Source organism: Humulus lupulus, chromosome 8, assembly GCF_963169125.1.
Source record: "Humulus lupulus chromosome 8, drHumLupu1.1, whole genome shotgun sequence".
NCBI classification, from domain to species: domain Eukaryota; kingdom Viridiplantae; phylum Streptophyta; class Magnoliopsida; order Rosales; family Cannabaceae; genus Humulus; species Humulus lupulus.
The window spans coordinates 176,354,946-176,365,390 of NC_084800.1; positions in this window are offsets into that span (position 1 = coordinate 176,354,946).

The following is a 10,445-nucleotide window of genomic DNA, read 5'->3' on the forward strand; positions in this document are numbered from 1 at the left end:
TATTGATACTTCTTTTCTATTCTAATCTATATGATGTTTGTTTAATGCTAGTAAATACTTGATCATTATTTACTTGATTTAATGGTTTTGATTCAAAATTCGAAAGATAAGAATTGAATATGCTATCATTATATGGACATAGGTTGCATATTGGACGAAAGTACCTATATGACTTATGTAGTAATTAGGTTTCCATGCTTAATGCCTTCTATGTGTTTAAGTTTATCATAGAAATGTAGAAAATATGCATATAGAGTGAGATGTTATATTTTGAAAAAGAATAGGAATCAATTATGGTAACCTGCTATTAGAATAGAGAGAAGAGATTTAGAATTGATTAGTTAAAATTAATAGAATGAAGAGTTGATGAAATTAATTCCTAAGCTTTTAGTTATTGATTTTTAATCCATTGATCCATTGTTCTGTTTACATTAATTAAATTGCGTTTGCAATTTATAATTTTTCCTTTGAATTTTAATTATCAACCTAAATATTTAATCACCAAATAAAAGCTGAGAAACAATTATTGGAAATTGATAAATAGTCTCTGTGGGACAATTTCTATTCTTACAAACTATATTACTTGAATTGACCACGTACACTTGCGTGTAGATTTTACAGACCACTTATAGAAACATTAGGTAGGCTTTGCTGATGTAGAATCACAGTTTTGGACATGAAATTGGGGTAAAATTTTGATTTTTACCTTTTTCGAAAAACTGGGTTTTTCCCGCCTTTGAAGAAGATTAAAAGTTTTCATTTTCACTTTTTGATCTGAAAAAACTTTTTCATTTTCACTTTTGATCTGATTCTCTACTGGTTGTATATTTAATATTGTTTGTCTTAAAAAGTAGTTGGCCGTATAACCCCTTTGATTTATCCTCGAGCAGTCTTCATCTTTCTTTTATCTCTTTTACTCTATTAGTCACTAGATTCTCACGTTCCCTTCTTCTTCTCAGATATTCATGCAAAACTATTGGGGAGATGAGAGACCAATAGACGGTGCCATGCTTGCTCTACTTTACGAAGATACCGAGCAGCCTACTTATCATCCCCATACTCAAAATCCTACTCCATAGTCCACTACCAATCTCTCTCCTTCCAATCCTCCAACCAGGATGGCTAGAGTCAAACAAGTGCCTCATAAAAAATAAAAATAAAAGAGATCCACATGTTGGTCGTAGGGCGACCAATGCGGAAGCATCAAGAGCTGAGGAGGAAGATGTTCCCTGACTACTTCTTTCTCATGCTAATGTGAAGCTCGATACCAAGAAGGAGAAAATCCCTTAGTATATTGTCCCACCTAATCAGCTATCGAACAAGGTGGTGGAGAATATCCCTAAGAAGTATGGATTTTACGAGGTTACATTGTACAAACCTACACCCGACTAGCGCGCCAACGTCCTCGGGGTGCTTTTAGCGCCTAGTCGAGATACAACATCGAGGCTGGTGCCACCCTGCCTTTTCATGATTACTTTCGAGGGGTGGACAATTATTTTGAAATTACCCCATTCCAAATCACAGTTTATGGGTATAGAATGCTTTCAACATTATATATCATGTACCACCTGAGGATTTGGCTCATTCCAACCCTTCACGAGATCAAATAATTGTTCGATCTCAAGTTTAACCCAAAGCAGAATAATACAAGTTTCTTCAATTTTTACCATCAAGACAGTTCGAGGACTTTCTTGACAAATACCACCTATAAGTACAACTTAGGGAAGTGTAAGTGGGAATACTTCCTAACGATGGACTTAGTCCTTCATCTGGGGAGGTAAATCTTTACTATTCCAATCCTCATGTCTGGTCAATCCTTTTCTGTTTGCCTATTCTCAATACTTTCATCTTATTCTTTGCAAATTAGGTCCATGGCACCGACCAATTCCCACCCGGCTATGCGTGATCGAGCTGACATTCTTGTCAGCTTGACTGATGTGGAGAAATGTTGTAAGTACTTTGTTACTATAGCAAATCTTTGACTGGTCGGTCTTTTTCAATCCCATAATGTTGTGAAGGACTCGACTGCGGAAAGTGCCACCAAAAAAGGCCCAAGTGACCAGGCAGCCTTTGAGCAGCCTCAGGTTGTCTCCCAACCTCCTAGCCAACCTCTGTACAACTGGAGTTAACATCAGGGAGTCTGGAGAATCAGGGACCAGTCACTGCTCCTCCTGTTTAAGGCAAAGGCAAACAAAAAATGTCGAAGAGGCCTGTTCGAGAGGAATATTCTTCTTCGGAAGATGAGAATGATACTAGTTTTCTAATACTTTATTTTATTTGCTTTCTATCCCTACCGACTGTTCGATAGGGTCAGCAACTTTATCTCATCGACCGGTAGTTGTAACTTAGAGTTTCTTGAGGCAGATGACTCTTTAGTTAGTAGTAGGAGTGGCTTAGATAATGTAGCTAACAACACATGTAGTTCGGGTGTTACTGCTAGCTAACTTATTTCTTTAGTCTTTGATGTGTTATTTATAATTACTAACTTGTTATTTCCCTACATATATGTTTGAGGCCTTTGAAATCTATGCCTCTGAAGGTGTTGCTTCTGGGTCAAAGCGATCAGCCAAGAAAGATGTGGGGGACTCTAGTAGGGCCTCCCCAGCCAAGAAACAAAAGGCTCAGGAGACTGCCCATCCAACAAAAGAGATAACTCCTCCCTCGACCAGGGGGTCTACTCTACCTTCTTCTCCTCCCCAAGGCTCGACCTCCGAGTCAGTAGACATGGCCATGGTGTCTGAGCTTCTGAACAATGCCTCCAACTCGACTACCGACAAGGTTACTAAGGTGGCTTGACATAGGTTGAAAAAACAAGCCTTCGCCACCTTGCCCAACCTTGGCACCGACCATGTCATTGGTCAGAGCTTTAATGAATTTATCAGTGTAAGTAAATTGCTTATCTTTCATGTGTATTTTTCAAATATTTTTCAAGTACTTACATTAACACTTTCTTTATGTTCTGGAGGTGAGTTGAATGCCTGATTAAGGAAGGCATGAGGTTATCCGAGAAGAAAACTAAGTTAGTCGAGGAGACTAAGAAGTGGGTTGGGGAGAACAATACACTGATCATTGAAAAGAAGTAATTGTCTGGTGATCTTGAAGCAGCAAAAGGATCGGTGGAAAAATACAAAGGCCTTGCCAAATCCAATAAGGATGAAGCCTTAAATCTATAGAAAGACCTTTCGATTCTAGCTTTCCTTCCCTTTTCCTCAAGACATGAGCGAGAGACCCCCAAATTCAATAATGGCACAAACCAGGTTCACGTCCACTCCCTAATTCTAGAGGCATTTTGGAGATAGCCTTAGGCAGTACAACATTTAAAATGTTGTTAGCGGTCTGAATGACATACCCCCAGAAATACGGTGGTTGAGTTGAATAACTAAACATTGACCTAACCATTTCTAACAACGTTTGGTTCTGATGCTCAACAACACCCTTTTGTTACGGAGTCTCTGCGGCAGTGAGTTGAGACAAAATCCCACAATATGTAAGATGATCTTGGAATTGATTATCCAAATATTATCTACCCCTATTAGATCTCAAGATCTTTAAAGTTTTACATAACTGGTTTTGGGCCATTTCTAAGAATTCTATAAACTTGTCAAAAGTTTCAGATTTCCTTTGCATTAAGTAAAGACATGAATATCGAGAATAATCATCATTGAAAGTGACGAAATATTCATTACCACCTGTAATGTAATGTCCCAAATTCCCTAATGTGGCTTAATGCCTAGATTAGGGGGCCAGGATAGCCATAATTGATTTAATATGCAATTATGTGATTATATGCATGATTATGTGAGTTATATTATTATATGATGATAATTGCATGCATGTGTGCTCATTTCTTCTTAGAAGGACATTTTCATAATTTTGACCCGTTAAGGGCATAATTGTATATTTATGTGCATGTATGTGATATATGGGTGAGACCACATTATTATGTGGATATTGTAACACCCTACTTCCTTAGAGTCGTTACTAAGTGAGTTTAAAACGTGCTTTTAACTCGCTAAACGAGGTTTTAAGACAAAAGTGTAATTAAATCATAAACAGAGTCATAAACTTTGAAAATATTTCCAATCACTGAAAAAAACATAAAGTGTTTAACATTTGGGATCCCAAAATACTGTTTAGAAATATTTACAACACATAAATATAAACAGAGTCGGCTAAACGACAAAATCTAGGTTTAGTACAATCATCTCCCAAAATACCCCTGACCATGGCAGCCAGGTAGGCCAAACATGTACGCGCCGCTTCACACTCTCCGTACTCATGGTTGGTCGATCTTTCCCTTGCCCTTACCTGCACCACAGAGCACTCGTGAGCCGAAGCCCAGCAAGAACTCCCTCACAAGCAGACAACATATGCATATCAAACACTTAGCATATAAACAAGCCATGAATAGGCTATACACATACGACCATGCCGTCCCAGGCGCTTTACCAGGCCCTGGGTTCGCGATCCACATCGTGCGGATATCCCAGGTATCCTTTAGGGTCTCGCCCTGGCAACTCACACTCCGCGTGCTAAACCCTGCTCTCGGCCCCTTGCCACACTCAGCCTTGCACTCCATGTGCTTAACGTCATTCCCGGCCTTGCCGATCTCGGCCTGCGCCGTTCCTGGCCCTCTCTGTTCCCGGCTCTTGCCGATCATTCACACATATGCATACATAGCATAATAAAGCAAATACTTAACATGAATAAATTCAATCAAAGGGCTATGCCCTGCAACATAATCATATAGGGTTGTGCCTTGCACACAAGCTCTGCGGGTGCAGCAATTTTCTTACCTGTGTCCCGAGCTTTCCAAGCACCGACATCCCGAGCACAAATCCCTAATCCAAGCCTCGTCGAAACCCTAGTCACAACGCATTAACAATATTCATCCATCAAGTTCTAATCCATTAAATAACTTCGAGCCATAATTCTAATCTCCGGAACCTTGAATTCTATCAATCCGGGTGATAAAATCCATCCCGAGCCTTAACCTTTGAATTCCCAAGCCTAAAAACACTTTAAAGCCCAAAATTGCATTAAGAGCCACGACCCCATGAGGCCATGCTGCGGCCTGCCCCCAAACCCGAGAGCCACCCCAAAATAGGGCAGGCGCGCCGTGTCACGGGTCGGCTATTTGGGTACTCCAAGTAGACGGAACGTGCGGCACTTGCAGACTCTTCAAGCTAGCAAGTCAGCCTACAACACACACCTGCAGGCAAACAAACTCAGTGGTTAGCCACATACACATCTCGGACATGCAAAAGGCAATAACGAAGTATGAGCAAGCATAAAGCAAGTCATTCCTAGGAACGTCCACACAACACAAAGCACACAACAAGGCAAGTGGCATGCAATGGCCCAACAAAGATAACAAACAAGTAACACATAGGCAACAAGGAAGCACATAGGGGCAAGTATGGATAAATATTGTTTTATTAATATATAGCCTTGATAGGGCAAGGGAATACACAACTTTGGCCCCTATCTGCTGATGGCCATGGTGTTTCCCTAAGTCACTAGGTCACCTCCCCATAAGGAGCCTTCTAGGGAATTTAGGTCTTCCCAGTAACATATATGATTTTTGTCTGGGAGACATATACATAATTACAAAACTGTCACTACCCTATCCCATGAGGTTGCTTGGTGCAAGACTTGACTAATGATCAAGCACCAAAGCATGCTCACTTACAAAATAGCCCCATGTGGTTGTGCCAAAGGGGCAGCACGCCACACGCCGATGCCCTAGCTAGGGCATGCTGTGGCCCACCCTTCATTCTAGTCACCAACATGCTTCAGAGGGTCACGGCTCAGCAAGAACAATGCCACGACCCGACCCTTCGAACCAAGATAAATCCTCCATTTTTTCCACAAAAACCAATCCAATTAACCCAAAAATCAACCCAACAACTCAAGCTAATCATCACAGAGGTTATACCATGGATTCAGCAACAAAACCTAACAAGAGTTCAAACTCAAAGATGATTCTTCACCCAACACACATGCAAACTCTAAGAAAAACCAGCAGCTACTTAATACAATTCACTGAGATTAAAGCTTACCTTAAGCTGAATTAAATCCCTGGACTAGTTCCCTGAGCTCCAAGCCTCTAGCTCCCAAAATCCTAGCTAAAATTCCTTAGTCTTTGATTAGATTCACCAAGGTTTCCCCAAGCTTCCAAAGGAGAGAAGACAACTTCAAGAGAGAGAAAAGGAAAGAGTCGATTTAGAGAATTCTGAGGGTTTCCTATATTTTGTTTTATTTAACTTAAGTTTATAAGGTTACCTCAAGGCTCGGGTGCCAAAAACGTCCCCGAGGGCAAAATGGTAAATTTCCCCAATATTCCCTCCTAACACATTCTAACCTCAACTATATCTCCAAATATTTATTTCCATAACCCGATAACCCCATAAAACATCTAATACCCCTCAACTCGTCCCGAGTCAGATATTCAACCCCGTTGTGACTTTCTGGCTAACAGCTCCCAAGGACTGTCTCGGATCATGCTACACAGATATATCACAATATATCATAATTATAACAATTATCACATTTATGCCCTCTTCGGGCTAAAATTACAAACATTCCCCTAATATCTAAACAGGGCCCACATGCATATTTAATTCAACTAAACATGCATCTCCAATCACATATTCACATAAATTCACATATTATACACAATAATTCACTTATTACCCTCCAGGTACGCTAATCAAGGCCCTAAGCCTTATTAACAAATCTGGGTCATTACAACTATCCCCTCCTTACTGAAATTTTGTCCTCGAAATTACCTGAACAACTCGGGATACCGCTCCCGCATCTCTGATTCAAGTTCCCACGTCGCCTCCCCAATCTTGTTGTTCCTCCACAGCACTTTCACCAAGGCGATGGTCTTGCTCCGCAAGACTTTATCCTTCCGGTCAAGAATCTGAACCGGCTTCTCCTCATAGGAGAAATCCTGATCCAGCTCCAAATTCTCAAAACTCAGCACATGCGTCGAATCTGACACATACTTCCGGAGCATGGACACATGAAAAACATCATGAACCCCTGATAAAGCTAGAGGCATCGCCAATCTGTAAGCTACCTCTCCAACTCGTTCCAGAATCTCGAAGGGGCCAAAAAACCTAGGGCTTAGCTTGCCCCGAACACCAAACCGTTTTACTCCCCTTAAAGGTGAAACCCTAAGAAACACATGGTCACCAACCTGAAATTCCACGCTCCCGCGTTTCAGGTCTGAGTAACTCTTTTGGCGACTCTGGGAGGCGAGCATTCGCGATCTAATCTTCTTAATCGCCTCATTTGTCCTTTGAACCATCTCAGGAACCAAATAACTCCTCTCACCTGTCTCATTCCAATGGATATGTGATCTACACTTCCTCCCATAAAGCATCTCATACGGAGCCACTCCGATAGTCACCTAATAACTATTGTTGTACGAGAACTCAATCAAAGGAAGATACTTACTTCAAGATCCCCCAAAATCTAGCACGCATGCTCGTAACATATCCTCCAGTATTTGAATCATCCTCTCAGACTGTCCATCTGTCTGAGGATGATAAGCGGTACTAAACCGTAACTGCGTGCCCATAGCCTTCTGCAGACTCTCCCAAAACTTGGAGGTGAAAGTGGGGTCCCTGTCGGATACTATCGACCTTGGAGCCCCATGAAGTCGAACAATTTCCTTCACATATAACTCGGCATATTGTTCCACAGTATAAGTTGTCTTGACAGGTAAAAAGTGGGCGGACTTGGTATAACTATCCACAATCACCCGCACAGAGTCATGCTAACCCACGGTCTTCGGCAAACCAACCACGAATTCCATGGTGATATCTTCCCACTTCCACTCTGGAATCCCTAGAGGCTGCAGCAACCCTGCTGGCCTCTGATGTTCAGCCTTGACCTGCTGACAAGTGAAGCACTTGGCCACATAATCCACCACATCCATTTTCATGCCCGACCACCAATACAAAGCTCTCAGATCTTGGTCCATCTTCGTCGTACCCAGATATAAGGAATAGGGAGTGGTATGTAATTCATCCAGAATCTCTCGCCGGATATCAGAATCCATCAGAACACAAATCCGACCCTTGTACTTCAATAACCCTATCTCCGAGATAGAAAAGTCCTTAGCCGCTCCGACTAAGACGTTCTCTCTGTGACCTCTTAACTGGGAATCTTTCTCCTGCGCCTCCTTGATCCTCTCAAGGAGTGTAGACTGAAGAGTGATGTTGGTTGATCGACCAACCACCAACTCTATACTCGCTCTAGTCATCTCATCAGCTAGCTTCTCAGATATCTGTCTCAAATTGAACAATTGTCCTGGGCCTTTCCGACTCAATGCATCAGCCAGTACATTAGCCTTCCCAGGATGGTATAGGATGTCACAATCATAATCCTTAACCAATTCCAGCCACCGTCTCTGGTGCATATTCAGATCCTTCTGAGTAAAGAAGTACTTCAAGCTCTTATGGTCGGTGTATATCTCGTACTTTTCACCATATAGATAATGTCTCCAAATCTTAAGTGCGAACACCACCGCCGCCAACTCCAAATCATGCATGGGATATCTCTACTCATACTCCTTTAACTGTCTCGATGCATAGGCTATCACCTTACTAGCTTGCATCAGCACACACCCCAATCCCTGTCTGGAAGCATCACAATAAACCACAAACTTTTCATTATCTGTCGGCAGACTCAACACTGGCGTGGTGATCAGTTGTCGCTTTAACTCTTTGAAACGGTTCTCACATCTGTCTGTCCAAACGTACTTTGTCTTCTTCTTTGTCAATTCTGTCAACGACGTAGCTATCCTGGAGAATCCCTCAACAAACCGCCGATAATATGCTGCCAATCTCAGAAAAATCCTCACTTCAAGAACATTGCTTGGTCTAGGCCAATCTCTCACTGCCTCAATCTTACTTGGGTCAACCATAATCCCATTCTTACTGATGATATGACCTAGAAATGTAACCTGCGGTAACCAGAACTCGCACTTGCTGAACTTAGCATATAACCTATGTTCCCTCAACCGTTGCAATACCAACCGGAGATGTTGCTCATGCTCTGTCTCTAACTGAGAGTACATCCAAATATTGTCGATGAACACAATCATAAACCTGTCTATGTAGTCCTCGAAAACCCTATTCATTATATCCATAAAAGATATTGGGACATTGGTTAATCCAAAGGTCATAAACAGGAATTCATAGTGTCCATACCTCGTTTGCAAAGCGGTCTTTGGTATGTCATCCTCTTTAATCCTTAACTGGTGGTAACCTGATCGGAGATCAATCTTGGAAAACACTGTTCTTCCTTGTAATTGATCAAATAAATCGTCGATCCAGGCAGTGGATACTTGTTCTTAATGGTTAACTTGTTCAGCTCTCTGTAGTCAATACACATCCTAAGAGATCCATCCTTGTTCTTGACAAACAACACTAGAGCACCCCATGGCGAGAAACTCGGTTTGATGAACCCCAAATCAAGTAACTCCTGCAACTATATCTTCAACTCTTTTAATTCTGCTAGAGCCATTCTGTAAGGTGTCCTAGATACTGGCTCCGCCCCTGGCGCCAACTCAATAACAAAATCAATCTCCCTCTGTGACGGAAACCCTGGCAGATTTGCTGGGAACAAATCCGAAAACTCACACACCAATTTCGTCCCACCCGGTCCAACCGACACAACCCTAGAGATATCCACAACATTCGCTAGGAATCCTATGCAACCCTCATGCATCAGATCCCTAGCCCTTAATGCTGAACTCATAGGTATTCACAGTCCACCAACTATCCCCACAAATACAAAGGGTACCTCCCCTTCCGGTTCAAAAGTCACCATCCTGCGCTTGCAGTCAATCCTCGCCCCATACTTCGATAACCAATCCATCCCTAGGATCATGTCAAAGTCATCCATCGCAAGCTCAACTAGATTAGCAAACAATTCCCTACCATCTACCTCTACTGGTAAAGCTCTAATCCATCTCCTAAAGACTACCAGTTCCTCAGTCGGCAATAAAGTTTGAAAACCCCTAGCATACAAAACACTAGGTCTACACAGCTGATATATCACTCTAACAGACACAAATGAGTGAGTAGCTCCCGAATCAAACAATGCAGTATAAGAAGAACCAGCACTAGAAATCTGACCTGTCACAACGGAGGGGCTAGCCTCCGCCTCAGTCTGAATCAAAGTAAATACTCTGGCAGGAGCGAGACTGTCACTCTGCTTCGGCTACTCTTTCCTGACTTCTAGGCAGTCCCTCTTCAGATGACTGGTACTCCAACAGACAAAGTAGGCCCTAATCCTGCAGTCACCCTAGTTTTGTCGTCTGCACCGTGGGCACACTGGAAAACTCCTCCAGTTGTCACTTCCGCCCTAACGGCTACTAGAAGCACCCTGTGCCCTCCTATCCGAACTGGGAGGAACAAAAGAAT